The sequence below is a fragment of the Rhinolophus sinicus genome, chromosome X, assembly GCF_036562045.2.
Source record: "Rhinolophus sinicus isolate RSC01 chromosome X, ASM3656204v1, whole genome shotgun sequence".
Classification (NCBI taxonomy): Eukaryota; Metazoa; Chordata; class Mammalia; order Chiroptera; family Rhinolophidae; genus Rhinolophus; species Rhinolophus sinicus.
The window spans coordinates 36,867,994-36,874,316 of record NC_133768.1 but is presented as its reverse complement, the minus strand read 5'-3'; positions in this window follow the sequence as shown (position 1 = coordinate 36,874,316).

The window sequence follows — 6,323 nt, the reverse complement described above, 5'->3', positions numbered from 1 at the left end:
GTTGTGATCACCAGGTTAATGTAGACTCTGGTTTGGTGCCAGTGCTGAGCCTGAAGCTACTCAGCAAAAGTCTCAGAACACACTGAGGCCTGTCAACCCCCCAACCTGGGGCCCATGGACTCTGGTAGTTTTCCAAGAGAGTGCAATGCAGAAGGGGCTGGCTGCTCCAGAGAAAGTGCCTCTGGCAGTGTGTGAGTTGGATGGTATGGGGTCCCAGCTGAGTCAGCAGGGTAGAGCAGCGGAGCTCATCAGGCCAATTAGATTCAGATTTGGCCTGTGGGGGCAGGCTCAACATAGGAAAGATGGCACCCATCTGCTGGCTACACAGGAGAAAGACCTCTCACCAGAAAAATGCAAACTGTCCTCCAGTCCTTTGCCTGAAGCCACACTCCTCAGTCGGCCCTCCCATATGTCTCCAAGGTCGCCCGAGTCACCATCCCTCCGCTGGAGCCCAAGGTTAGTGCCTGTGAGCAGGTGAGTTTATGTGTGGGCCATTTAAGAGGATGTCTGCATTTCCCACAGCCTTCCACCCCACCCGGATAGTCAGAATCCCCACTGTTTGTCACCACCAGAGATTGTGGGGGCTCCTCTTCCCAGCACCAGACTCCAGATTGGGGAGCCTGGTGTCCGGAGCTGGGGTCCCTCACTCCTTTCCTCTGGGGGGAACCTCTGCAGCCAAATTATACCTTCTGATTCTCAACTGCCATACAGAGTTTTTGGGTCTGTTCATGGTCCCCACCCTTCCTACCAGTCTCAATGTGGCTTCTTTATATTTTAGTTACAGGACTTCTGTTCAGCTAGACTTCAGACGGTTCTCCAGGTTGATTGTTCTATAACTTAGTTGTAATTTTAATGTGGTCATGGAAAGATGCAGGCAAGTGTTTATCTACTCCACCATCTTGGATCTCTCTGCCTGCTACCTTATCTTCTAAATCGCTGATTCAATCTTCTGCTTCATCTAATCTACTGTTGATTCCCTATAGTGTATTCTTCATTTCTGTTATTGTGTTCTTTATTTCTGCCTGCTTCTTTTTTATGTTTTCTATCTCCATTTCTGTTTCCTATCTCTTTGTTGAAGTTCTCCCTGAGATTACTGAGCATACTTATAACCACTGCTTGCAACTCTGTGTCTGGTAGATTGCTTGTCTCCATTTTTAGTTCCTTTTCTAGAGCTTTGTTCTGTTCTTTTATTTGGGACATGTTTCTTTGTCTCCCCATTTTGGCTACCTTACTGTGTTTGTTTCTATGTTTCAGGTAGGGCTGTTGTGGCTCCTGGTCTTTGTAGAGTGGCCTTATGCGTAGGTGTGCTGAGGGGTTTAGTGGTGCAGTCTTCCTGGTCACCTGAGCCATGCACTCCAGGTGTGTCCCTTGTGTGGGTTATGTGTGCCTTCCTGTTGTAGTTGAGCCTCAGTTGTTGTTTGCACATCAGTGGGAGGGACTGACTTTCAGCTCACTGGTTGTGAGGACTGGCTGTGACTACAGTGGAGGAGTTGTGGTGCAGGGGCTGATCCTACAGAGCAGAATCTGCCTCAGCAGGGTTCTGGTACCTACCCAATTTGCCCCTTGAGTGTGTCATCCTTGGAGGAGCCTGGGTGAGGCTCCAGCTTGTTTTGAAGCTGGCCACTGGGCACACCAGCCCCAGAGCCTCCTGGGAGGGGACCCACTGTAAGCCAAGTTCAGCCGCAGCCCATGCCCCACCCAGGGCCACCCGGTAGGAGCCGCAAAACAATCTCAGAAGTCCACCGCTTGAGCCATGCTTGGAAGTGCCTCAAGAGACCAAGCCACAAACCAAGGCCAGCTGTCACGAGTGCCGGACTTAGGTCTACTCAGCCAGAGGTAGAGAACATGCTGAAGCTAGATGCTGCTTGTCTGGGTTTCCCAAACCTTTGAGAGACCCTAGGAAAGCCTGTAGCATGAGCCAAGAGGTGCAATTTGTACCCAAAAGCCACTGGAAGCAGCTTGGGTGTGCCTGAAAGTTGGGTGGGGTCTCAGAAAGATCAGGGCATGGCAAATGAATGGTGTCAGCCAGCTTGATGGAGACACAGATATGGCGGCCATCTGCATCTGCACACAGGGAAGGGGGAGGGCTCAATAAAGAAACAATGGCTTCTCCCAGCTCCTCTGTCCGGGAAAACGCTGCGCCTCCAGCCCTTACCCTGCAGCCAGACAAGTCAGTTCCTCCCCGTATGTCCGTCCCTGTTGCCTCTCCAGCTGCTGCCCCAGTGATGGAGCTCAGAGCCAGTGATTCTGTCAGTAAGTCTGTGCACGTCCCTTTAAGAGGAATGCCTGAGACTCCAGTCACCCTCTGTCTCACTTAGCCACAATTTCCTCTGGTTTTCACAACCAGAAATTATGGGGACCTCTGTCCTCAGTACTGGACCTCTGAGCTGGAGAGCCTGGTGTGGTGCTGGGACTCCTTGCTCCTTTGGCAGGGGGGACCTCCACAGCCAAGATATCCCTCCTGATTTTTAATGGTCACATTCGGTTGTGGGACCAGCCCATTCTGTGTCTCTGCCCCTCCTACCAGTCTCAAGGTAGCTTCTTCTGTATGTCCTTAGTTGTAGGGCTTCAGTTCAGCAAGATTTCAGGCGATTCTCAACGATGGTTGTTTTGTAATTTAGTTGTAATTTTGATGTCGTCATGAGAGAAGATAAGCATAGTGTTTACCTACTCCACCATCTTGACTGGAATGCCTCCTTTTTGCTTTATTTCTTACCAATATATCTTGGAGATCACTGCATATTAGTATTTAAAGATACCTTATTTATTTTGATGACTACAGATTGTTCCATTGTATGTATTTACTGTAATTTACTTATCCTCTTCCTTAGTGATGGATGTTGAGGTTGTTTCCAAACTTTTGCTGTTATAAACAATGCTGCACAGGCCAACTCATGCACATATGAGTATATCTGCAGGATAAATTCCTAGAAGTCGTTGCTGGGTGCATTTGTAATTTTGGCATACATTGTCGTTTGCCCCTTTGATAGGTTCTACCAATTTACAGCTCCAACCACGAATGTTTGTGAGAGCCCTTTCCTCCACATCTTTGTCAATTATTGGATCATTAATGTTTTGGAGCTTGGAATTTGATAAATGAGCAGTCTCTCAGTGTAGTTTAATTATTTGTTTTTCTTATTATGAGGAAGATTGAATATCTTTTGCCCCATTAAGAGCCATTGTATTTCCTGCTCTGAACTGCCTGCTCATAGCCTCCACCAATTTATCTTTTAGGCTGGTGGTATTTTGATTTATAGACGCCCTTTATATACATAACTTGAATTGCAATAATTTTTCTCCAGCTTGTTGTTTGTCTTTTGACTTTGTTTATGGTACTATATGCAATACAGAAATATTTAATTTTTTTGTCATTAATATCAATCATTTCTTTTATGGCTCTGGGTTTTGGGTCAACTTAGGCCATTCTACACTTATAAAAGAGTGCTCGTGTGTTTACGTCCAATATTTTTATGGTTCCAATTTTTACATTTAAAATTTTAATCTCTTTGTAATAGATGAGGGGTGTAGAACCACCACATGCTTACCAGTAGTAGCAATATAATGTATTGAAAAATCCAGCATTTCCATACTGTTTCAACATGACACTTCTATAATACTGATCCTTCCTATCAAAAGATATGCTATTCCTTTCCATTTTTAAAAGTTTTTTTGTGTGTCTCTTGGGAACATTTAGAAGTTTTCTTCATATAGATCATGCAAATGTTTTAAGTATATTCCCAGATAGTTTATCTTTTTAGTGGTTTTTGTAAATGGAAGTCTTCTTCCAATAGCTCTTCTGTTTGTGTATATGAAAGTTATGTATTACTTTTGTATGCATATTTCTATTTATTAATTGTGTATCTATAAATTTGATTGAATTATCTTACTTTAAAATTGGTGATTTTTAAAATTTTTTACTAAATTTATTGACGTGACATTAGTTAGTAAAATTATGTAGGTTTCAAGTGTACAATTCTATAGTACATCATCTGTATATTGCATTGTGTGTTCACCATCCAGAGTCAGTTCTCCTTCCAACACCATATATTTGGCCCCTCTTTACCCTCTTCTACGCCCCCACCTTCCCCTTTACTCTCTGGTAACCACTAAATTGTTGTTTGTGTCTATGCTTTTCTGTTTGTTTGCCTTGTTCGTTTGTTGCTTTCAGTTTTATATCCCACATGAGTGAAATCTCAGCTTTTTCTGTCTGGCTTATTTCACTTAACATGATAATCTCAAGATCCATTCATGTTATTGCAAATGGCAGTATTTAATCTTTTCTTATGGCTGAGCAATATTCCATTGTATATATGTACCACATCTTCTTTATCCAGTCATCTATCGATGGACACTTTGGTTGTTTCCATGTGTTGGCTACCATGAATAACCCTGCAATGAACATAGGGATATACCACTATGGATTATCTTATTTTTCATAATGAATTTTCAGTTAATTTTTGTGACTTTCTAGGTATGTTATTGTATTAAATATAAGTAATAATAATTTTGAGTGACGTCATAGGAATAGCAGCAGCAGGGTGCACTGTTTGAGTTCTCCTCCAGATCTTATCACAAACGGGATATCTATAACCCATCAAAGGACTCTCTGCTCATCATGCAGAACAGCTAAGAGACTCGTGGAAGGATTACTTAAAGGTGGGCAAATTGGGCAAGCAGGGGAACAGGGAAGGGAGAGGAGTGGAGACGTGGCCCACATCTGCAGTGGTGGAAACGTGGCCGGCATCTGTGGCAGTGGAAATGCCCTCGGCATCTGCAGTTGCAGAGACGCAGGGGATCCCAGGACAGAACAGAGAACACAAAAGCCAGGAGGTGGGCTCTTTCCCTGTGCCCCACAGCTGATCTCTCCCCCCGAGGGGACAGCATATCCAGCATTTGAGGCAATAACCTTAGCTGATAACTCCAGTTGGGCCCTAGGCCAGACAAAGGACACAAACTCCATACCTGGACACTTCCCCCCCCTTCCAATCCTACCCCAGCCCCTCTACACTTCCAGAGACTTAAACTGGCCCCTGAACTGAGGAGTAGTGTCAGATTACAGAGGAGCCTTAGTGCTCAGGCTCTGGGAAGACTGGCGGGCACCTCTGACCCAGGGAAGAGGCTGGGAAGAGTGTGATTTTTGCTGGGCTAGGAGAGGAGAAACTCCTCCACCCCCACCCACCACCTTTTCTGGCCTGCGGGAAGAGTGTGACATGGCTGGGCTGGGAGAGAGAAGACCCCTCCATCCCCAGCCCCCACCCTTTCTGGCCTGCCTAGGGCGAGGCAATTATAACTGCGGAGGCACTCCCAGGGATCAGCAGTAGGAGACAGATGCAGCTCCCGGCTTTTAGCAGCTCAGAAATCTCCCACCCTAAGACTTAGAAGAACTAGACACAGGGCTGGTGGTGCTACTCTCAGTGTGAATATGTGCAGGCAAGGGCAGAAACTGCACTGACTTTGTAGAAACTACCATCCAGACCCCTCAGCCCCACGCATCTAAATCTGCAGTCCCAACGTCACTCTGGGCACCAGGTGACCGGCTCTGCCTGCACAATACGCAGGGGACTCTTTGGTAAAGCAGAGGACAACCTGAAGATTGCTTGGAGGGCTTAAGCCAAGACTGGGGCTGCTTTTCGTTTTGTTTTGTTTTGTCTTTATATCTTTGATAGCTTTGCCTGTGTTGAGTGGGGGTAGTCGGTTGTTTTTACATGTGAATGTATTTGATTTTTTCTTTGTTGTTGTTGTTGTGCTTGGTGATTTGCTTTGTTCTGAAATTGCCCTACCAGGGCCCAGCTTAAGAGGCACAAGATTCAACATACCCAGAGGCCAACTCCAGACCAAACCAGAGTACTACCAGGTTTGACCTACAAGTGACACACCCAGAGGGAATTCTCTACAGGCACAAGAGCCCATAGAGGCCAAACCACATTTAAGTGGTCAACCCTCACACAGCAGAACACCCTGCGGTGGGCAGAGCCAAGTCTCACAACTAGTCAGCCTAGGAGTTAACCCCACCTACTCACAAGTGAAAAGCAATTAAAGATCTTCTTTAACAGGACAATATACACAACACAAGAGTCACCTTTGGAGCACACAGAGGAGAAGAACAAAGTAGTGCAAGTCAAATATAAAGGACACATACTACATAAGATAACCCAGCAAGAACTAAGAACTCTAGGGGATCTACCTAATACATCAAAGCAAACACAGAGAGTCAGCCAGAATGGGGAAACAAAGAAACATGTCCCAAATAAAAGAACAGAAGAAACCTCCAGAAATGGAACCAAATGAAACAGAGGTAACCAACCTATCAGAGACAGAGTTCA